General features: G+C 39.0%; 2 long non-coding RNA genes across 2 annotated transcripts; both read right to left on the reverse strand.

Moving 5' to 3' along the window:
* Positions 1-1,415: 1,415 nt before the first annotated feature.
* LOC125253624 lies at positions 1,416-7,489 on the reverse strand. Its single transcript, XR_007181495.1, has 4 exons — positions 6,111-7,489; positions 3,106-3,202; positions 2,601-2,657; positions 1,416-2,325 (listed from the first exon to the last, which is right to left on the reverse strand). It is a non-coding gene; the product is annotated as an uncharacterized LOC125253624 (long non-coding RNA).
* A 10,993-nt stretch (positions 7,490-18,482) lies between these two features.
* Positions 18,483-24,404, reverse strand: LOC125253568. Its single transcript, XR_007181467.1, has 3 exons — positions 23,866-24,404; positions 21,760-23,466; positions 18,483-20,351 (listed from the first exon to the last, which is right to left on the reverse strand). It is a non-coding gene; the product is annotated as an uncharacterized LOC125253568 (long non-coding RNA).
* Between the last annotated feature and the right edge of the window lie 311 nt (positions 24,405-24,715).

Raw genomic sequence — 24,715 nt, forward strand, 5'->3', positions numbered from 1 at the left:
TTGGTGTATATCGAACATTGTGGTCACGTCGCCTTCTTGTGCTGCATGTGTTTGTTTGGAGAAATGTTATGTGTTCTTTTGTGTTGCTCATGTGGTAGGCTATACCCCTCTCTATTCGGTCAATGGTATGTTCCTCTGGTGCCGCGCTCTTCAGTCTGCGTGAAACATTCTGAAGAGAGGTATGTGTCTCTGTTAATGGACAGCTCGAACATGTTCTTGACTTGGAGCATATTAAATAGAAGTTACAACGAAATCAGAACAAAATATTTTGGTAATACTGTTGTTGACCCTGTTATGTGTAAAATTAGAGGTTGTGCATGTTTAATACTTTACATAAACTGTATCGCTTAAAACGTGTGACGTAATTCTATGAACGTACAACATCTGAAATATCAGTTTATGTCTTATGTTCATTCTCATGAGTATGAGGAAGTTTATTAACGTTCATCTGAGTTTCATTTCATTACATTTTGATGACGCGAGTGGTTAATTCCTTGCGGCGCAAAGTGAAATGGGCACCTGTAATCGGCGGTGCATTTTGGGTAATGCAGTTCATGACTCAAAGCATGGTATATGTAGCCTGACTACGTCAGACTTCCTACTTCCGCTCAATTTCATTTCGCTTCTGTACTCAGTCTGATACAGCGTCAGAGCTTTGTGTTTGCCACCGGTCTGGAAACAGCCGGGCCAATCAACGAACAGAGGGCGGGCTGAGAGCTGTGACGTAGATGCTAAGCGCCGAGTTTTACATTGTAGGTTAGAGAAATCGAAAACCGAAACGACCGCGGAAATGGGAAACGAGACACGGGATGCAAACTTCGGGATGCATTAACTTCGCATAATCTGCAAAAGTCGTTTACAGCCATGTTCACTCCGGTATTTCGCTCACATCATCATGTGTTTACAACAGGTTTACAGTGGAAGTTCAATCATAGATTTGAGTTCGATGCATGATGTCTGTGCTTCGATGCGGCTGTACAGGCGGATAACATACGTCATAACTAAACGTATCTGATTGGCTTACGGGTAACCAATGATTTTAAACTTCAGACAAGCGTCCCCTAGCGAGAGAGAAAACACTTCTCTATTATGCCATTCCAGACTCTGTCTACGAAGCAAAGTGAAGTAGCAGAGTCTGGTATTACCAGGCTATGGTATATGTGTTAAGGAGAAGAAACTGAAACTGTGAATTGTTACTTTGGTATTGTAAGTCACCTGCATATTAGAAAAATGGGGCAATGTACTAACTAAATGATGTATTTGCAGATTGTGAAACCAGAACCATTTCATGCTTGCAGGTATGAGTTATTGTGTTCATTTTGTTTTACTATTGTTTTAATGATGGATCATTTGATTATTGATTCAGTATTCATAAATCATTTTAATTCTATATAAACAAAATATGCCTTTGGTGAAATGCATTTTATTGAGTGGAACAATTTAAGATACTGTAAAGAAAACAACCTGTAATTTGAGTCTGTGTGAAACATTCTGAAGAGAGATTGTGAAACCAGAACAGATGATTTGATTGTTGTAACACCCAAGAAAAGGCATTACTGGTGTTTGTTCTCATTCTGAGTTGATCCTGTGGTGCATCCAGTGTTCCGCTACAGGTACCGACTACTGGAATTTTGGTACCGTGACAACACCAGTGTAGAACCATCTCAAGGATGATCAGAAGAAATGAACAGCACCTGAGTTAAATATATGAGTGTCACAGCAAAGGGTCTGAATACTTAGGACCATGTGATATTTCAGTTTTTCTTTTTTAATAAATCTGCAAAAATGTCAACAATTCTGTGTTTTTCTGTCAATATGGGGTGCTGTGTGTACATTAATGAGGAAAAAAATAAACTTAAATGACTTTAGCAAATGGCTGCAATATAACAAAAGTGAAAAATGTAAGGGGGTCTGAATACTTTCCGTACCCACTGTATCTATAGTCTTTGCTGTAACTTGATGTGAAATGATGATGTTACAATCTCAGGAAGGAAGGACTCAAAAGCAGAAGTATTAAATCCAATCTACTGCAGCACAATAATAGAGACAGTTCAAGCCACATGGCTCCAAATCAGTTCTGGACAGTAGAGAGAAGAATAGTCAGGCAGGCAGGGGTCAGAGTCCAGGGCAATCAAATCCAAATCGTGAGACAAGAATCAATGTCAGACAGACAGGATGATCACGCGAGGGGCAAACAGAACCAACAGGGCAACAAAGTAGTCCAGAGAGGCGAACGGTAACCCAGGGAAATTCAAACTCCAGCACCAGTCCAAGTGGTCAGCAGCAACAGAATTATATGAAATCACCAGTGAACCTGAAAGCAAACTGGGAGAGAAAATATGTGAGATAAAAAGAAACCAAAACAAAAAAATAACAAAACTAGAATAGAAAAAAACAGGCAGGTAAACAGCAAGAAGCAGAGAATACACTGGCAAAAAAGAAAAAAGCACAAATATATCAGAGAAATCAAGCAATAAGGGGAGACAGGTGAGCACAAATGAGTGGAAGAGCTGATTGTGAAACAAACAGCTGTGCGCAAACACACATGGAAAAGACAGAAACAAAAACAAAGAAAGAAGAAAACAGAAGGAAGATCAAACCGAAGTTGTTACAGGTGATGTTAGCTTGGTCCGTTTTAATGATGCAGCAACAGCAATCTGTCATTAGAGAGCATCAAACAAACACTCATTGATTGAATTGCACAATAAAATTGACATAAAGATGATGCTTTATCAAAAATAGCATAAAATTTAAAAAGCAGAAATGTACGTTTTCTTTCTTTTTTGCTCCATCAAATGATGGTGCAGGTCACATTGGCTCTACCCATCACCTTATTTATCAGTTTCTTTATGCCTTCATGCATCATCTTCTGTTTTACCATATATATATATATATATATATATATATATATATATATTTTTTTTTTTTTTTTTAATAAAGATTTAAGTATAATTTCACCTTTTAACACTGATCAATTGCAGTGCATTTTGCTTATTTTTTTCTGTTTAATTTTAAATAATTATTTTTGTCATTTTTGCTTTTACTGATTATGATTCTCTTTGTCATCGTATCAATCAAAATGTGAATCAATACCACAATTCTTACTTCTCCTCATCAGTTGCTCCTCCCTTCTGTCCAGTTCCTCCCTCATTTTCTTCAGTTCCATCTCTCTTCTATCCATTTCTCGCTTTCTCTCTTTTGACTGTATGAGGTGACATTAAGATTTTATTTTACAAGCTTTTTTTTTTTTTTAAACTTGGCTTCTCATGGATTCTATTATATTTTCATAAAGGCATCCACTGTGAATGAAGAGTGAATTCAGCGTATACATTTTATCCGTTCACAGGAACACTGCGACCACAGACACACTGCAAAGTTTCCGGAGTGACAACCGCATTTAAATACAAGGGTAAATCCCCTAATGGGAGATGGGCGTAATGTGTTTCAGACATCATTTGATTTGATACCTTACCACCAACTTAAAAAAAAAGTGTTTAAGACATCGTCTGTACACAAAAAGCCAAATAGCATCAATTTCTATACCCTTTTATGATCAGGTTACACTGCAGCCTATGATGAACACTATTATATAAATCACAAATTATAGATACGCGTGAAATTTCACAATTCTTAAGTTTTGATACCAAATACTAGGCTAACTAATTTAAGTAAAAAATTCTCAAGCAATTATTGAAGACAAGTAAACAGTTACCATAAGAACAAATAAACAAAAGACAAGCAATATGAAAAATAAATACAATACAACAAAGATACAAATTAAATAAAGAGTGCTTAATTTTTTTTTTTAGGTAGAGCTACCACAGAAGTAAGAAATACTAGAAATTGCATAAAGAAATCAAATGTAAAATAAAACACTGCATTAAAAATAATTCAGGTGACTTGTTACCACAGCTTAAATGAATGCATGGTTGCAAGTTAAGAATTCTAAGGTATTGTTTTAATTAAACATTTTAAGCATTATTTTGTGGAGTTCTGCTGACATAATAATGTTGATCATTACATCAACTTAATATTGTGTGTAATTTAAACTCAGATTTCTGCATTAATGTTGCATTTGATTTAATTACGTTGTAGAAACTGAAAATGAAATAGTCTTGAACTTCCGAAATTAGGCAGTGGCTTTCTAGTTCCCAGCTTTGCAATTTGCATAGGAATGGATAAGGAGAATAAATGTTGAAATTAAGTGTTATTTTACTTTTTATGTTTTTTTGTGAAAGACCTGTTAGTGTTTAATGTTGTTATTTTTGACATTTAAAAGAGTTTATTTTAGCATGTTCTATGATAGCTGTGGATTTTAACAGAAATAGGAAAGATTAATTGGTTCCAGCACTACAACTTAAGCAGCTGGAATGACTTACCCCCAGTTTCACAGACAAGGCTTAAACTAGTCTCAGACTAAAATTTATGTTTGAGCTGTTTTAACTGTAAGCAACTACCGGCATCTTAACACATGTCAGTGTCAACGTTTTGTCTCAAGACGCACACCTGTAATGTTTTTTTCTAGTATACATTTATAAAAAGCTAAGTATGACAGAGTATTTCTGTGCCAATTATAAGCTAGATTTTTCAACAATGGCTGTGTCCCAATTCAGGGGCTGCACCCTTTGAAGGCTGCAGTCTCATTTAAGAAAAATAACCATTAGATTGCAACGTAAGAAAGAAATTACAGTATTTTACACTTCATAATAAATATCAGTCAATTTTATTAAGGTTACTTTTCTCAAATATGACATCCTTAATGAAGTATTCAGCCTTCAAATGCGATCTCCGGAGGACACAGCCACTGAAATGAGACGCGGCTCCTGTCACCAAAGGAGTGTGTTTTTGGTTGTGAGGAAAAGATTACCTTTTTAAGGCTTCCCAAAGAACCCAGCGTTAAGGGAACAGTGGATGAAGTTTGTTTTTCTGGGGCAGCAACAAAGTTGTGCACATATGTGTGTTTGTTCCCGGGATTTCAGTGATGAATACTTTGTAAACAAGTCCCAGTTTGGCGCTGGATTTGCAGATCGCGGGTGGTGAGTAAAGCTGCATCAGATGTCTGTTTTGTTGGCAATCGGCACGCAAGTGCATATAATGCAAACAACACAAACGTTTTTTGTTCATCCATGTTCCTTTATCACTTTAACGTGTCAATAACTCAAAAGCTTCTTGGACATATTTGCATACCGCGATATATAAAGGATATGGAAAAGGTTAAATTGACTCTTGCTTTATATCATCTCCATAATATAGTATATATCAACATAGTCTCACATATCCAGACCTTCAGACTGATGACAAAAGGTCTGGAGTCTATTGCATCTTTCTTTGGCCAAAGACCACCCAAGAGGACAGACACCAATCACAGTTCATTTTGTTCCATGTCATGTTAATGGGTGTGAAAATGTAGTGTCCCTACATTAACAGACCACCGTGCATCTAAATAAATGATTTATTCAAGAACCCTATGCAATACATACTTTTGAAAATTCCACAAGCGTTTAGTTGATCCTGGTAAGCACTTATTGTCACAGTTGTCAACACAACTGTGTTCTTCTATGAGGAGGTTTGACTTTACTGCATTAGTTTAAAGAAAGCAACACACACGTCTCCAGGACATCCTGTATAATTCAAACAACCAGATGACAACTTCGAAACTCCTGAAGTGTTTCCAGATAAGTGTGCCATATGCATCAGACTTTCAGCCAACGGTTCGTGGGCATGACATCTGAGGCTGAGACTAATATCATATCACCCAGTCCTAGCAAGCTGGTTTGCAAAACACTTTTGACTAGCTTGTTGACAAAACCAACAACTGATTAACTTTAAAGATTGGCTATCCATCATAGGTTTCATTTTTCGTGCATGGCGGAAAGCAGTGAGGATTTGCAAGAGTGCTGAAGGTGAAAAAAAAGACCAAAATTGCATGCATTTTAACCAGTTAATGGAAAAGTTTATGTGCATTCTACAAATTTAAACAATTTGGATAAGTTATCTAGAATTATTTACGGAGCAGATTAATCATTTGTCAACTTTTTGTTCATTCAAAATGTAGACATTTTTGGTAATGTTACAGTTTTTCTTCTGTGGGCATAGTCAATATGACTTACACTTTTTCCTCCCATTTTCTTCTGTGGGCGTTGTTTCTGCAAAATCTGTAACAAAAAACATTTGAAGAAAGCATGAATGTGACGTTGAGAATCATGATATGACTATGCAGGCACGTGAAATGCATAGACATCAAAGGGGGCATCTGCCCTTTTCCTTCCTAAAAGTGACTGTTTTTTCTAGGGTCATATAGTGTAGTTTGCATGTTCTCCCGTGTCATCATGAGTTTCCTCCAGGTATTCCAGGTATCAGAACAGTACGGTTCGATTTTTTACAGAGAATCGTTGCACCCCTAGTAGAGACCGAGATAACTAATTGCCAGTATGCTAGTCAATAGTCACTTTTTCCTTTTTATTTATATTTATTTTTTTGTTTAGTGATGTGATACTGGGTTTTGATGTTGTTGTGCTGTGGTTGGTTATTGTGTGCACGAGTGAGAGTAGGAACTAGTTTGCTTTATTGCTTAAATTGGACTGGAGATACTGGCAGGTTGTTTGTTTTTATCTGTCTTCCAGTGTACTGCTGCCCAGATTCTGTGGAAGAGCCTGCCACTGTGGGACTGAAACAAGACTCTTGCTTCTGATTCAAAAGATAAAACATCTTGCTGCATCTTGCTCATTCGGAAAATTTTATAGTTTTTTTTTTTTTATAGTTTTATTGGAATAAAAAGCTTTTGTAATTCGATATACCTCTTGAGTATGTATAAACTGTATAAACTTTATGGAGCTTGTACAATGTAGAATGTGTGCTATAAAGTACATTTCTATAAAATGCAAACTTCTGAATAAAATAAACATCACATAATTTTTGTAGCCTGGGTTTTTTTATATGGCAAGTCTTCATTCCAGTTTTGCTGCTATTTTGTAAAACACTGAACTTCCTTTTGTTTTCTGCCCAAACTATGATGACTGTTATTTACCGATAAAACAACAACAAGAATTCACCAACTGTTCTTGAGCTTTAAGAGCTTCAAAACATTCAGTTTCTTATAATAAATACAGAAACATAAAATACTGTAGAAAGTAGTTTACTTACCTATGCTTGATTGTGGCGTACTGTGAAGAAAAATAGTAGTAGCTAATACTTCAGTCTTGTTTTGATACACCGTTGTCACGGGTGTTTTGGTTTTGAAATGCCACGCCTGAGTCTCGTCAGGCCATGGCAGAGTCTCGCCATGCCACGCCAGAGTCTCGTCATGCCACGGCAGAGTCTCGTCATGCCACGGCAGAGTCTCGCCATGCCACGCCAGAGTCTCGCCATGCCACGGCAGAGTCTCGTCATGCCACGCCAGAGTCTCGCCAGGCCACGCCAGAGTCTCGTCAGGCCACGGCAGAGTCTCGCCATGCCACGCCAGAGTCTCGCCATGCCACGCCAGTGTCTCGCCATGCCACGCCAGAGTCTCGCCATGCCACGCCAGTGTCTCGTCTTGAGCCAGCTGCTTCGCATTCAAGGCCGCCGGCCGTTTCACACTCAAGCCCACCAGCTGTTTTACCCTCAAGGCCTCCGCGCCAGTGTCTCGCCCCGAGATGGAGCCTCGTCATGCCACGCCAGAGTCTCGTCAGGCCACGCTAGAGTCTCGCCATGCCACGCCAGAGTCTCGTCAGGCCACGGCAGAGTCTCGCCATGCCACGCCAGAGTCTCGTCAGGCCACGGCAGAGTCTCGTCAGGCCACGGCAGAGTCTCGCCATGCCACGCCAGAGTCTCGTCAGTCCACGGCAGAGTCTCGCCATGCCACGCCAGAGTCTCGTCAGGCCACGGCAGAGTCTCGTCAGGCCACGGCAGAGTCTCGCCATGCCACGCCAGAGTCTCGTCAGGCCACAGCAGAGTCTCGTCAGGCCACGGCAGAGTCTCGCCATGCCACGCCAGAGTCTCGCCATGCCACGGCAGAGTCTCGTCAGGCCACGGCAGAGTCTCGCCATGCCACGCCAGTGTCTCGTCTTGAGCCAGCTGCTTCGCACTCAAGGCCGCCGGCCGTTTCGACCTCAAGCCCACCAGCCGTTTTACCCTCAAGGCCTCCGCGCCAGTGTCTCGCCCCGAGATGGAGCCTCGTCATGCCACGCCAGAGTCTCGTCAGGCCACGCCAGAGTCTCGCCATGCCACGCCAGAGTCTCGTCAGGCCACGGCAGAGTCTCGCCATGCCACGCCAGAGTCTCGTCAGGCCACGGCAGAGTCTCGCCATGCCACTCCAGAGTCTCGTCATGCCACGCCAGTGTCTCGTCTTGACCCAGCCGCTTCGCATTCAAGGCCGCCGGCCGTTTCGCACTCAAGCCCACCAGCCATTTTACCCTCAAGGCCTCCGCGCCAGTGTCTCGCCCCGAGATGGAGCCTCGTCATGCCACGCCAGAGCCTCGCCATGTAGAGACTGAGATAACTAATTGCCAGTATGCTAGTCAATAGTCACTTTTTCCTTTTTATTTATATTTATTTTTTTGTTTAGTGCTGTGATACTGGGTTTTGATGTTGTTGTCTGTGGTTGGTTATTGTGTGCACGAGTGAGAGTAGTAACTGGTTTGCTTTATTGCTTAAATTGGACTGGAGATACTGGCAGGTTGTTTGTTTTTATCTGTCTTCCAGTGTACTGCTGCCAAGATTCTGTGGAAGAGCCTACCACTGTGGGACTGAAACAAGACTCTTGCTTCTGATTCAAAAGATAAAACATGCTGCATCTTGCTCATTCTGAATATTTTTATAGTTTTTTTTTTAGTTTTTATTGGAATAAAAAGCTTTTGTAATTCGATATACCTCTTGAGTATGTATAAACTGTATAAACTTTATGGAGCTTGTACAATGTAGAATGTGTGCTATAAAGTACATTTCTATAAAATGCAAACTTCTGAATAAAATAAACATCACATAATTTTTGTAGCCTGGGTTTTTTTATATGGCAAGTCTTCATTCCAGTTTTGCTGCTATTTTGTATAACACTGAACTTACTTTTGTTTTGTGCCCAAACTATGACGACTGTTATTTACCGATAAAACAACAACAAGAATTCACCAACTGTTCTTGAGCTTTAAGAGCTTCAAAACATTCAGTTTCTTACAATAAATACAGAAACATAAAATACTGTAGAAAGTAGTTTACTTACCTATGCTTGATTGTGGCGTACTGTGAAGAAAAATAGTAGTAGCTAACACTTAAGTCTTGTTTTGATACGCCGTTGTCACGGGTGTTTTGGTTTTGTGTTCATGTTTTGGATTCCATGTCTTTTATTTTGTAGTTTGTTTCATGTTGCTTGTCTTTGTTCATGTTCATGTTTGGGAATGTTAATTAACCGCACTTGGGTTCTCACTACGCTCGCCTCCAGTGGACTCCCTATGTTACAGAATCCATGACCCTCTATGGACCCAGCAGTTTACCTCCTGAACTTATGTCAAGGTAATTTTTCCATTGAGGACTATGTCAAGGATTTTTGTTATGCGTGCCATCGTGTCAATTTTAACGACATGGCACTTAAGGATATATTTCGTCATGGAATTAATGAACCTTTGCGTTCACTTTTGCCATGGGGAAAAAGTCACTTTTCCCTGGTTCAATACATCGACCACGCCCTGTTACTAAGTGGATCATCTTTTACTGTGGGGTTTGTGGATGATGAGCCCCACACTCCCACAGTACCATCTACACCTGACTGTCTCCATGCGCCCACGTTCATGTCTGGGATTATTTATGCCACGCCAGTGCCTGCTCCAGCCATGCCTGCCATGCCTGCCATGCTAGTGTCTCGTCTTGAGCCAGCCGCTTCGCATTCAAGGCCGCCGGCCGCTTCGCACTCAAGCCCGCCGCCCGTTTCACCCTCAAGGCTGCCACGTCAGTGTCTCGCCCCAAGATGGAGCCTCGTCATGCCACGCCAGAGTCTCATCATGCCACGCCAGAGTCTCATCATGCCACGCCTGAGTCTCATCATGCCACGCCTGAGTCTCATCATGCCACGCCAGAGTCTCGTCATGCCACGCCAGAGTCTCGTCAGGCCACGGCAGAGTCTCGTCATGCCACGCCAGAGTCTCGTCAGGCCACGGCAGAGTCTCGTCTTGCCATGCCAGAGTCTCGTCTTGCCATGCCAGAGTCTTGCCTAGCCACGCCAGAGTCTCGCCATGCCACGCCAGAGCCTCGCCATGCCACACCTGAGCCTCGCCATGCCACGGCTGCCATGCCAGAGCCTCGCCATGCCACGCCAGAGCCTCGTCATGCCACAGCTGCCACGCCTGAGCCTCGTCATGCCACGGCTGCCACGCCTGAGCCTCATCATGCCACGGCTGCCACGCCTGAGCCTCGTCATGCCACGGATGCCTTGCCTGAGTCTCGTCAAGCCATGCCAGAGTCTCATCAGGCCACGGCTGCCACGCCTGAGCCTCGTCATGCCACGGCTGCCACGCCTGAGTCTCGTCATGCCACGCCAGAGTCTCGCCATGCCACGCCTGAGCCTCGCAATGCCACGCCAGAGCCTCGCCATGCCACGCTGCCACGCCAGAGCCTCGCTATGCCACGGCAGAGCCTCGTCATGCCATGGCTGCCACGCCAGAGTCTCGTCATGCCATGCCAGAGCCTCGCCATGCCACGGCTGCCATTTATGTGCCAGTTATGTGTTCTCTTAGTTCTTGTATTTATAGCAATTGTCTTCCCCATGTTCCTTTGTCGTGTATTGTAAATGTAACCTGCTGTCGGTGAGTCATTTTGTCAAGTCTGCTCAAGCCAAGTCTGCTCAAGTCAAGTCAAGCCAAGCCAAGCCATGTCAAGTCATGTCTTCGTTTTTGTTCATGTTCATATTTGGGAATGTTAATAAACTGCACTTGGGTTCTCACTACGTTCGCCTCCAGTGGACTCCCTACATTACAGCCATAAACTCACTTCTGAAAGTGAAAGACAGCATAAGAATTTTTTGTCTTGTGTTGTCATGCATGTCTTATATAAACACACACTGTTTCATCTTTTGTACTGTACAGTAACAGTGAAACATTAAATTGTTAAGGTTCATTGTATAATCATACAATATCTGCATGCTATAAAAATGTGAATGCTTTAAAACCTTCCCGAGAATATTCGTTTGACAAGGTTTCATATTTTACAATGATGTGTACAGGATCACGATATTATTAATCATCAAGGATTTCAAGCATTTTTTGTTCAATCTCCTCTAAACCATTTTTTTTTTTTTTTATGGGGGAAAAAACCCCAAAGAAACTTCATTGTAACTGTGATCAACTAATCTGTTGATGCCAGAAGTAGGAAATACGCAGAGAATATGCGGAGAAACAAAATATCAGAAACATTATCAAAATCATTCACAGACATTCTTAATAATACAGTTACTAAAGCACAAATCTGTATTGAGTCTTACAGTTCATAAAACACATGTACTGCCATCATGTGGGAGTAGATGAAGTGTTTCCCAGCAGTCCGATGTTTAACTCCGTACTGAGGGATATTGGCACTTTACATTCTAGGAAACTGAATGTAAAGAGAAAAAAGCATCATATTTATCAGCACTGAATTGAATACTCTTTATAATCAGTCAACACTCAACTTAACTCAACATTTTTGTTGTTGTTTTTTTAAGTTTCAGTTGGTACCAGCATTTTTGATAATTTTCACAAAAATCTCCATGCCAGCGGACAATATTGTTCTGTTTATTCTAAGTCGTCCACTTTAAATGCTCGAGCTCTTTAAAGCAGGATGGATTTTGATTGGCTGTCAATGTTTTTTATGATTCATCAGCTGAAAAACATTGATATGATCATGTTAGCTTATGTGTGTAAACAATGCTTCCATCGCTTGTTTTTGCTTCTGTTTTGCTTGATTTTGGATCTGGGGATTCTGTACTATTTCAGAAGATGTGTAATAGCGCCACCTACTGTATAACAGTGAAAACATGGATTGGTGGGGAAAGAGTTAAGCATAAGAATTTAACAATTTACTAGTTTTATTCTTCAGTCAGTAAGAAAATGAGAAGTAGAGCATTTGTAGGATGTTCTACACAGCATTCATCATGTCGATTAATCTGCAAGCAGCATAGATTGTGAAGAGAACAATGGGGGGCTGATACTTGACCTTCACAATTTTGTTTTTTACTGACATATAATTAAGGCTGCACGATTTATCGTGATTAAACCACATGTGATTTTGGCAATGGCTGCGATTATTTTATGCGCAGCTTGTCAGAGCTGTACAGCTCGGTGATCAGTAGTAAATGCTTCTCCATCTGAACGCCTGAGTGCGCTCAAAATACGCCCTGCAGCAGAAGAAGATAACGTGTCATATCACTGTAGCTGAATAAACTGAAGATTCAAACACTTTGATTTATTAAACATGACTAATAAACACACGACTGCCTTATTCTGTATAAGAGGCCACATCATCTCACAGATGGATGCTCAACTGTCGTTATAAAGCGAGTTTGGAGTAAAAACATGTTATTAAATGTTGTCTCGCAGTGCTTTCAGATGGATTAGCATTTGAAGCCATACTTCATTGACATTGCTGCGCATAAAAAAAGTAATCGCAGCCTTTATGATTTCAAAATCCCACTAAGAGTCATGTTTAAGCGACAATCGTGCAGCCCTACATATAATGCGTATTCTTGAAGTTTAACATGAAATTAAAGTTTCACAGGGAACCTGTAAAATCCAAACACTCACCTCAGTTCATATATGAGTTGACTATGATTGCAGATTTTTTTCAGAACCTAAGAGAAAGAGACAGAAAGAATATTTTAGGCATCTAACACCGTGTGTACACTGGATGCGACTTTTGTTGCATTGCGCCGTGCAGCAACAGCTAATAGCTGTCTACACTGAAAATACTTACCACTAGGGGGAGTAACTGCTGTTGAGATATGAATGCCATGCTGTGATACAGTGACTATCTGCAGCAGTTCCACCTCTCTTCTATCCAAAGTTCTCGGTATGTCATACTCTTCTTGTACTTGTTTCTCTGTGAGCAGAAATTCTTCTATATCTTTTGATTCTCTTGGATTCTTTTCTATCTTTTTCTCATTGCCTTTGAGTTGCTCCAGTTCTCTTTGAAGCTTCTCATTGTCAGACTTCAGCTGACTCTCTCTTTCATTGGAGGCGATCAGTTCTGCATTGACCCGTCTCTTATGATCCCTAAGGTCAAACAACTCTTCTTTTAGTTCATATTTTTTTTATCTTTGAGAGCATCAATCTGTTGACTTAACTGATTCTCTCTGCTTATGGTCTTTCCTTAACAGATTCTCTCTGAATCTATGAGTATCCAGTTCTTCCCTTAACTGATTCAGTTCTTCACGCAGATCTTGTAATTCTCTCACATTTTCAGAATTCTGTTTTTCCATTTCTGTAATTTTAGCTCTTAGATTTTCCTCTGCTATTTTCATTTCTGCCAAATCTCCTCTCAGTGTACTCTCCCTCTCCTCATATTTAGCATCAAATTCTTTCTTAAAATAGGTTTCTGCTTTGTACAGCAATTCAAGGTCCTTTGTAAAAAAGTTTCATCGCAGTAGCATCATGGAATAGCTTTAGGACATTGTGCTCATTGTCCTTTAAAATGTGGTACCTTTCTCTGCACTTTCTGACACAACGGTTCCTGCCTATATCTCTGTTACTGTATCCATGCATAAATAACACCATACAGTAGTCTAACACCTCCTGCCCAAACACTTCACTGAGGGCTCGTAGGAGATAATTCTCTTTTCCAGAGTTACGCACATCTCCAAGCACTAACAGAAATGCATGAGGTACAGGAAACACCATTGAGTAAGAAAACTCCCTCTACTTACACAGTACTTTCCAGGCTGTAATCTAAAGCGTTACCCATCTTTCTACATGCACAGATGCTGTCAGTCAGACACCACAACATCATCTACTTAGAGGAAGTGACACAAAAATGTATGGACTTCATAGAGGTTTGTGCAGATATGAAACTTGGTCTTTGTTGTGGCAAAAATTCAACTCAACTCACTGCATAAGAGACAAACACGTCCAATTGTCTTTCGAAAGTTTTATTTCTTGCAAGAAAGGTCAGACAGTCATACAGGCTCACAAAAAGCTGCAGAATGTAAGACCAAGAACAAAAGCTTCCCCTCACTTTTATATCTCTAACCTCCAAGGCTGAAGCCTCTGTCCTTTTACCATATTAGGAGCATCTCTTGGCGGCTGTAACTTTCCACACATTGTTAACACAGACATGTTTTTAAAGGGATAGTTCACCCAAAAAATGAAAATTTGATGTTTATCTGCTTACCCCCAGGGCATCCAAGATGTAGTTGACTTTGTTTCTTCATTACTGTAAACTAACATTAAAATGACTGTTGAGTGACAGTAGAGATATGTTGATATACTCACCAGCAGGAGGAGGATCTTCTTTGGTCTGAACAGGGCCGTGCACAGACCTTTGAGGGGCATGTGCTGAAACTGAAAAAGGTGCACTAAGGTTGGTTGTTCTCTCTCATGCACAACACTAAAGTACACATGAAATCAAAATTGACCTTATTTATTTTGTTATCTCAAATTGTTAGTTTTGTGGTGAACAATTAATCTGTGCAAGTCAATCCACACAAAAATTGTTTGGCTTCGTAATATTTAATCAAAATCTGAAAATGCTCCTCCCCTCTGCAACAGTGCCCCTTCTCTAATGACATCAGTTTGACAGCTTGGGTTGTAAACACGTAAACCACTCCTCTGCAACCGTTAGTCTGCTATGAGCTGGTGATGGAGAGGAGGAGCGCTAAAATAAAACTCTGCCCTCTATTCAATATTCCGTTTCATTTGGAAATACGTCACAACACTGGAGAAAAGTTGTTGCAAATGTGAAAAGTACAGTTGCAGTGAAAAGTTTTAATTGTGCCTGAGCTTCTCTCTTTGCTATATATATATTAATACACACTTTACACACACACACACACATTACATTCTACATGATAAAATATAAAGAAGCACAGTGACCTGATGATTCTATAATATTTTTAGTTACTACAACATTACTGTAGTAAAACCATGTTTTACTTTGTTTATACATGTTAAGATGAGCGGGAGTATACAATACTAAATTTAAAAAAAAATATGCATGCATATTAACATCGTAAACATTAACCGTGCTGTGTGACCATATATAATATGATTAAATGTTAATAAATGAAGTGTGTCAGCATGCTATCTGCAGATAGCCATCATAAATCAAACAAGAAGTTTCTTAGAAATTTATTTTACCTAGCTGACGACGAGGATCTCTTTGTGTCAAAGTCAAATGCAGTTACGTCGGGTTTTTGACCAGAATGTGTGCAAATGTGCAATTTGTCCGTCATTAAAACGATGACATCACATTACGTCATCATCAATTGGTTATGTACTCAGTTTTTCCTGTTGTAAAATACGTTTGGCCAAAATCTCAATATATAAAAGATGGAATAGGCTACTACTGTATGCACAGGCTATTTGTAGGGAATTGGCTATGACTAACTTAGCTGGCAAATGCTAGCCCCCTCCCTCTCTCTCCGCCGCCGGTCTCAGGCCTCAAATGCATGAAATAGTGTTTCTTTCATAAATACAACGTTGTACTTATTCAAACAACAAGATATGTGACCTGATCCAGCAAAATGAGTCACAGTGACCCAAATTTCACAATTGAGATTTTGGTATCAATTGAAAGATGAGACAATAAGCTTTACAATGATATCCTAGTCAATGTCATACCTTGAATGGTTTTAAAGATATACCCAGTTGAATTATGGGCGTCTGCCCTCTTTTTCCAATTGAAAACCTGAGAAAATCGCTTTTAAAGTTTTTTTGCCCATTTTTTTGTTGATATCTTTCAAAATCCATTGCATTTAAAGGGATAAACTATTTATTTTACAGCTTAATTTGACCAAAGACATTTTTTTATATATAAATGCTATTAAACCAGGCTGAAGCTCAAATTATTTTAAAGAATTTATTTGAATTAATATTTTATAAGGCACTTTTACAAAGATTTACTAAAATCAGAAAGATTGAACAGAGGTGCTGCTACATTTTTGCTTGAGAGAGAGTGTGTGTGTGTGTGTGTGTGTGTGTGTGTGTGTGCGCATGTGTGTGTGAGAGAGAGAATTTTGAATTCAACACACCTTTATTACAATTTTCGACAACATAATACAATCAATTCCTACTACATATACACAAAACTCATTTTAAAAAATAAAACAAAATAAACACCCAAAAATTAAAAAATTGTAAACTCTAAATCCCCGTCACTAATTTCACACTAAGCCCTTTTGTAACACCAAATCATTTCAAACCGCATAAGATCTCCCATAGCTTTATAGTACCGAAAATCAACCAGAATCCTAGACTTCACTAAGTTAAAAAACACAGTTTGTAGGTTACCATTTAAATTCTGTTCAATCTTAATTTTCCTGGTATCATAAATTGCCATTTTTGCTTGGCCTAAAAGGAAATTTAACAATTGGCAACAGAATTGATGTTTCCGAGTATATTTAAAACCACAAATAAACACTTCCAATGAAAAGATCTCATCAAACCGATTAAACAAGCCCCCTAGAACTTGTGAATTGAGCCTATTACAAAAACCAAAGGCATGATAAACAGTTTCCCTCTGGAGGCAAAAAGGGCATTCATCACTGATACCTGGGTTTATAACTGAAACAAGAGCGTTCACAGCAATAGTGCCATGAAGAACTCTCCATTGTAAGTCTCCTACTTTCTTTGACAAAGGTGACTTATACAGGGCTCTCCATTCCGGTTTAACATTCTCTCCTAAATGGAGGACAGCACGCCAAGGAGTATCAACCCTATTACATAAAAATGTCTTATTTAAAGACTTAACACAACTTTTATATACACTTTTCCCAGATGCAGAATTGGGTCCCCTTAAAAACAAAATACTGTTTTGTAAAAACACACCATCACACTCATTAAAATCAGTCAACAAACACAAATCAGGGAATGGATCATTACAATTTAGGGTAATTAATCCTTCAGAGTATTCTCTTAACAATTTAACTTCTTCAGGTACAAGAGCAGACTTCCATTTTTCAAGCAATTTGCCTACTATACGTTTCGACTTTACCCCCAGACAACTGGTGACAGCATCAACATTCTCAAAAGCCAGCCCAGTCAGTTTAAACAGATGCCCAAATGTTAAAACTCCAGCGTTAAGAAGTATCAGGTTGATAGAAGGGAGCAACTTCTCATTTGATAGGTCCATTCGTGATCCATAAATCAGAGGTTCTTGGAGCAACCAATGTAAGGAGGTTGTAGTGTCATGTCTCTGCACTTTAAACAGAGACCAAACTTTGAAAAGATTCCCAAAGTCCAGGCCTCCGAATCCTTGCAAAATGGTACAGGCAGCAAACTTCCAGCTTGGACCAGTCAACAATCTTTGAATAAACTGGATCCTGAAGGCCGCTATTCTGCTCTGTACATGCATTAGACCATGTCCTCCTTCTTCCTTGGGTAGGTCCAGAATAGACTTCAGTACCCAATGCATTTTGTCCCAAAAAAAGTCAATTAAAATTTATTGCAATCTTGGCAGCAGATCTCGTGGAGGATCCACACAAATTAATCGATGCCAAAGAGCAGATGCAATAAGGAGAGAGAGAGAGAGAGAGAGAGAGGGAGAGTGAGAGAGGCCATAGACAGACGTATCTCGTAAACAAAGTCTTCATCAAATGAAGAAAACACGGCTCTCCATCGTTGAGTTTACACCCTTTACAGCAAAAGGCACGTATTTTGGCTAACTCGACATCCCGATCACCACTAACTGATTCACAACTAGACATTGAGGAGATCTGCTAGCTTGTTTACACAGAGTGCGCGCTAGTCTGACAGGAGGATGGCTGGACCGATCGCGTGCCTGTCAGTCGAAACGGGGCTTCCCATTGATAAAAATCAGCGTTTATGTCAGTGTGTTTACATTTCTAAGCTTTTTGATTGGTTCCATACAACGTGTAACACCATATTTGGAGAGCAGAGACGTTTCAGGGGATACCGGGAAATGCTCATAAGTGATGATAGGAGTTCCATGTCAAATTTAATAGCCATTTAAATACCTTTACTCAATTATTTGGACTATGAAACTTTGAGAGATTATTTTTGAAAGTCTGTTCTTTGAAATTAGCTTTAAAATGTTTTATTTTTTCATTGTTTTTCCACATTATCGGCCCATATCTTAAAATAGAACGTTGCGACTTCCGACTCATTTCGCCAGAGCGGGTCACATATTTATTTACCGTAGCAAGACGTTCAGCTGCTCTGCTGTGGAACTTCAGTTCGCTGCACTCAGGGGGCGGAGTTAAGAGGTTTGACTGACAGTTTGAGCGGATCCAAAAAGATTTTGTCACAATCTCTTTTTTAATACCTTTAATTGGCTAAATATATTTGTAAAACAGACAGACAGACGTAAAGGATGACCAGTAGCATTGATTTATTGAAGAAAATAAATAAATAAAATAAAACACCTAAAACAAAAAAAAAGGGCACTTCGAAGTATAAGGACAAAAAGGGCATGTGCACGTGCCTGGGTCTGAAGATGTTCTCTGGATCTCACATCTCTCTGTGTCACTTCTCTCTTTCTGATCTCCAGCTCATTCTCTCTTTCCTCCAGTCTCTTGACACTCCTGTCCAGTTCTCTCTCTCTCTCTCTCATTTAGCTCATTTTCTTTGGCTTGTACTTCTCTTGTACCTCTCTCTGTATCATATTACATTCTGACTGTAACTTTGTAAGTAGAAAAGTTTCTTTAACTTTCGCTTCACTCAGATTATTTTGTAGTTGTTTTTCCTTCTTGTTGAGCTGTTCTACTTTTCTTTTAAGTTTCTCTTTTTCATCTTTTAATTGTCTCTCTCTGTCTTTGTAAATGATCAGCTCTTCTTTCATTTGCTTCTCACGATGAATGAAAGTGCAAAAGTCATCCCTCATCTGAATCAGTCTGTCTTTTGAATCATTCAACTCTTTGCTCAACTGATTCTCTCAGTCTTTTGAATCATTCAACTCTTTGCTAAACTGATTCTCTTTCTCTTTGGAATCAATCAACTTTGTTTAACAGTTCTTTAAATTCTTCAAACTCTTTTTTAAACAGTCTCTCTACCTTTTGAATCATTCAACTCTTTTTTTAACTGAATCTCTCTGCCATTTGAATCATTCAACTCTTTGCTTAACTGATTCTCTTTCTCTTTTGAATCATTCAACTCTTTGCTTAATTGATTCTCTTTCTCTTTTGAATCATTCAACTCTTTGCTTAACTGATTCTCTTTCTCTTTTGAATCTTTCAACTCTTTGCTTAATAGTTTTCTAAAAACATCCAATGCTTTTTTAAACTGATTCTCCCTGACTTGGAAATCATCAAACTCTTTCCTTAACTGAATCTCTCTGCCTTTTGAATCATTTAGCTCTTTGCACAACATATTCACTTTCTTTTTTGAATCGTACAACTCTTCCCTTAACAGTTCTTTGAAATCATCAAACTTTTTTTTTTAAATGGATTCTCCCTGACTTGGAAATCATCCAACTCTTTTTTTAACCGAATCTCTCTGCCTTTTGAATCATTCAACTCTCTGCATAACATATTCACTTTCTTTTTTGAATCATTCAACTCTTTTCTTTATTTATTTTTCTTTTCCTCATATTCTTCCTGAAAATAACTGTTAGATTTTCTGAAACACTCCAGATGTGTTGTGAAAAAACTGCTGTCTTTTCTCTCTGTCATTGACTCTATTTTTATAAACAATTTATTAACACTCTCGTCGATGTTTGTGATTAAATGAAAATGTGATTTCTGCCTCCACACATCTTCACACATGAGTTCTGTTCTGGATCATTGTCAGTAGCATCATCTTTAAATAACACCATACAATAATCCAAGACCTCCTTACCGAACACTTCACTGAGAGCGTGTAAAAGATAATTCTCTCTACCAGAGTCTTTCACATCTCTGTGTACGAACAGAAACGCATGAGGTCCAGGAAACAACATAGACTCGTATGACTCCATTTCATCTCTGATAGCTTTGACCCGCCTGCTGAAAAACAGGAATGATTTCAAGTGTTTTAGCCATGTGAATAGAGTTTTTAATACAGAAACCTGTCGTCCACAAATATGAGCCTTCCTGGGCTCCACTATTCCAAATTGAAAAGCATCCCTGTTCTGTCTTTCCCCAAGGATTGTGGCACATGCTTTATTCATAAGAGCATCATCACCTCCAAGCATCATCAATCTCAGCTTCTCATTGGAGCCTGTGGACGGTTCACCTTCATCTGTGAATGATTCATCTGATTCATCTGTTAAGTGAAAAGTCAGAGAACAAATGTATAAATGCACAGCTGAAGAAAAACATTTAATATCTGCAGACAAAAATGTTTTTTTTAAATAATGCAAAATACTTGAAGCAAAATCAACAATATCTTCTTCAGATATATATATATATATATATATATATATATATATGATACACTAACAAAGGTGCATATTTTCACCAAGATAGTAAATAGATACTGAAACATTTAACCTTTGAACATTGTTGCATGAACACAATGTTTGTCTTCATGCAACAATGATTCAGTAAATTAAAACTGTATGCAGTTTCTGCAGTAGAAGCCACTGCATGTAATCATTTTAATAGGCTATAATAAATTATGTGCGCCTCAGAGAGCGCAGACGAAACACAATAAACGCTGCGTGTTATCTTAAATTCAGATGCTTGGTGTTTGTGAACACAATCGTGTGAGATCCTTGTGGGAGGAAATTATACTGAACCACTTTAACAATAGACTTTGCTCAGGCATTACAGAATGACGAAAACATCAATAAAGATGCTGTACAACGAGATCGGTCGCTAGTTTATCCAGTTATGCTGTCTCATCGCAAAGTCATAGCTAGGGATGTAACGATGCACTCCGAGTCGGTTGAAAATCGATAATAATATGTGACGATTCGTGTCGGTTGAGATGTTAAATGAATCGCGATACACGTTTTAAACAGCAGGGGGCGCTGAAGCAGTAGCCTATATTTTGACCTCGCTTTGCAGGCGCGATAGCAGCGAACAAGCTGTAACTTTAAACCATAGACTGTAAAAAAAGATGGACGACGCGACGCCGCTTCCTTCCATTGTAATGAACTGAAGGTAAAACGGACGATGATGGGCGTTGACATGTTGGAACCTGGGCATGCGCAGAAAGACTCGTCAGTGAAACCAGGAGGCGGAGGCGGAGTCGGTATCAAACTTCCGCCCAGACGTCTGCGTCATCAAGATCAGATCACCTATTTGTTTTATTATCTATTGTTTATTATATTTTTCTTTTCCTCCTCCCTTTTTCATTTGGCTTAAACGATGGCTTAATTACATCTGGCAATAAGGAATTTACATTTATTTGAATGTTTATTAATGCACATTGTTCAGTTTTAAACTATAAATGACTCATAACTAGGTCAAAACAACATATCGTAATTGATGTATTTTAAATAAATAAATTATACACAAATTAAAATTATACTTGTAAAAAAATATTCGTATGAGACACACCCGGGTTTGGCCCACTAACAGGTTTTTACGTGCAGACGGCGGTGACAGGAGCTTCTCACGGTGGTGACGGTTTGTATGCTGCATCATGTTTGTTGTGCTATTGGTGTATATTAACATCTTCTTGCAGTATCTGCACACAGTTTTTGTTTTGTCCGTTACCACCTCACCGCTTTCATTTTTAATCTTCGGAAAGCCAAAATGCCGCCACACATCCGATTTGAATGAGGTTGGTGCATCCTCAACATCAACGTCATCTACACTTGCCGCCGCCATTTTTGCTACTGTTTAAAGCGGGTGTGTCTCATACGTCCTGAAAAGTGAAGCCGCGGGCTCTTTGATCGCCCCCTGGTGGCTGGATGCAGTACAAGTCATAAACCCGCCCTCTCAATGCAAACTAATGGCACTTGTCAAAATAACAAAAAATTAATTACACATACAATACAATTTTCCGAAAGATGGTTTTGGTCATTTAAGGTAGTTGTTATCATGCTGATATATATTCAATAGTTCATTTTTGTGATCAGTTTGATTTTTGCAAGCAATTTGGTGCTATAGAAACGGGGCGTGTCGTCACGATTTACAGTTGATTAACAGCTTCTCTGAGGACTGTCGGAGCTTTGAGGGGAGATTGAAGATGAATAAATAACTATTATTTTTCGATTTCTGTGTTATTTTTCACTGACAAAAGTTGTTGTACAGCAGTAAACTGTCCTAACCAACCTACAGATCTGACGGATCACGGAGTTTTTTTCGGTCACGTTAAATGTGGGCTTTATAAGCTAAATGTTATTAGCCAAGATAACACGGCTAATGTTAGCCATGACGGAAAAAGCAGGTGATCATAATCTGGCAGTTACTAATTATCTTTATGGGTATAAAATAATAATTATCAGGACAAAACTAATCCTACTCTAGTTAATTAAAGAGCACTGTCTAACGTTACAGCAGTCGATCAAGCTTTTCATGAAATGGATGATTTAATGGAGAAATTAATGTGATTTTCTTCAAAAAAAAAAAAAAAAACAACAAAAAAAATCCCCTCATAATCTGTAGCATTTACAGCAACACACAAGTTTTCTGAACTGTTACTTTGGCATTTATCAAACTTCATTACTAATTTTAGCAAATGAGAATCATTCTGTTGAAATTCCAGCTTTTGCCAAATCTGAAGCTTATTTACTAGAAATTGATAGATCTGAAAGTTAACTTTGCTCACTTTGGACAACACTTTTTCTTATGAGTCCGTAGATTAGATGATTGGCTGAAACTCTTCCCACATGAAGAGCACTGGTGCGGTTTCTCTCCAGTATGAACTCTTTCATGACCTTTCAGATGTCCTAACCGAGCAAAACACTTTCCACAGTGTGAGCACTTGTACGGTTTTACTCCAGTATGAACTATCTCATGACCTTTCAGGTGTCCTGACCGAGCGAAACTCTTCCCACAGTCAATGCACACATGAGTTTTCATACCAGTATGAATAAGCTCATGCTGTTTTAAAGTCTCCAATATTGAAAAACTCTTTCCACAATCAGAACACACGTGAGGCTTCACACCTGCATGACTTTTCATGTGTCTTTTCAGGGTTGCTTCCAAAATAAATTTCTTGTCACACTGATCACAGCCAAATGATCGTTCTCCTGAGTGAAACAGCAGATGGATTTGGAGACTTTTTGCCCATGTGAAGCTCTTTCCACACTGATGGCATGTGAAGGGTTTCTCTTCATTGTGGATCCTCATGTGTTTCTTTAAGCCTGATTTAGATGCGAGTCTCTTTCCACACTGAGAGCAGGTGTGAGAACAATTCTCTCCTCTCTGTTAAGGTTTCTGAAACTGATGGAGTTTCTCCTCCACTTCACTTTGTTCCATCAGGTCTAAAAAAAACATATTACGTTAGTCAATTCAAGACTGAGATAAAAGTAATCCATAGTTTAATAACAGAAAGCAACCATGCTCAAGTATTTTATTTTTCAAGTCCTAAAAGTACTTTGTCATTATAATAGGTCATCAAATCTTGGCAACTACCTTAAATCCGCAGATGCATTTTCCCTAACTCAACTTAAAATAAGAAACTATAACATATGAGAACACAAGAAATGCATCTATAATACAACATCTATGTGACCATAAATGTATTTTCTCAAACTCCTCTTGTATTTTCATATCTGTTCTTATAGTTAATGTTATTTTACAGCTCCTATAATTTTGTAAATGAGGGTTTGTAGTCTTAATGTTCAGCAGTAATTAATGAAGAATCAAGAATAGACACCAACCTGTTTGTTCCTCTGTATCTTCATCTTTTATGCTGCAAGGTTCTTCTTTAAACTCCATCTTTTCAATAGTATGTCAATAGTTTCTCCTTGAGTAATTCCTCATTCTTGCTTCTTCTCCTGTGGGAAGATGGGAATATTCCCCAGCATTAAAACTCTCATGAACGGCTGTGAGAGCAGCTTCACTGACTGAAGGTGTGAATTGTGGTCGCTGTTGCTCATTTAGCAGATGATCATCACACTTACAATCACTCTGAATTATTCAGGTGTTTTTCTCAGTCATTTAGAAACAATTCCCTCATTACTGAATTTACACAAATGACCCAATTCTAAAGTTCACATTGATTCTTAATACTGTGTCAATACCTGGATTATCAATGACTGTTTTTATGTTTTGTGATAGTTATTCTTATATACGTGTTTGTCCTGAGCAGTTAAACTGCCCACTGTTCATTTTGAAGATTCTGCAAGGGATATGTGAACTAGCTGATTTTTGCTCTTATGTGAGATACATCAAAACACCTGGCCAGCGAGTCAGAACATTTAGACACAGGAACAGCTTCTTCTTCTTCCTCCCACAGGTTAAATGCCTCTCTTGTCCTCTCTTAGTGCAGAACTCCCAGTGTTTAATGCAATATTACTTATTCTATTTCTTTATACTTTTCACATTGTTATTATTTTGTTTCATTATTACATGTCTTGTTGTATTCATGTGTGCACTGGAAGCTTCATTATTCTACAAACATTAAATTTAAAAACATCTAGTCCACTTTTTAGTTTAAAATAGTAATTTATTAATGCAGAGTTAATAACTATAAATACAATGTAGAAACCCTTACACAGAACTAAATTT

Source organism: Megalobrama amblycephala, linkage group LG18 (assembly GCF_018812025.1).
Source record: "Megalobrama amblycephala isolate DHTTF-2021 linkage group LG18, ASM1881202v1, whole genome shotgun sequence".
NCBI lineage: Eukaryota > Metazoa > Chordata > Actinopteri > Cypriniformes > Xenocyprididae > Megalobrama > Megalobrama amblycephala.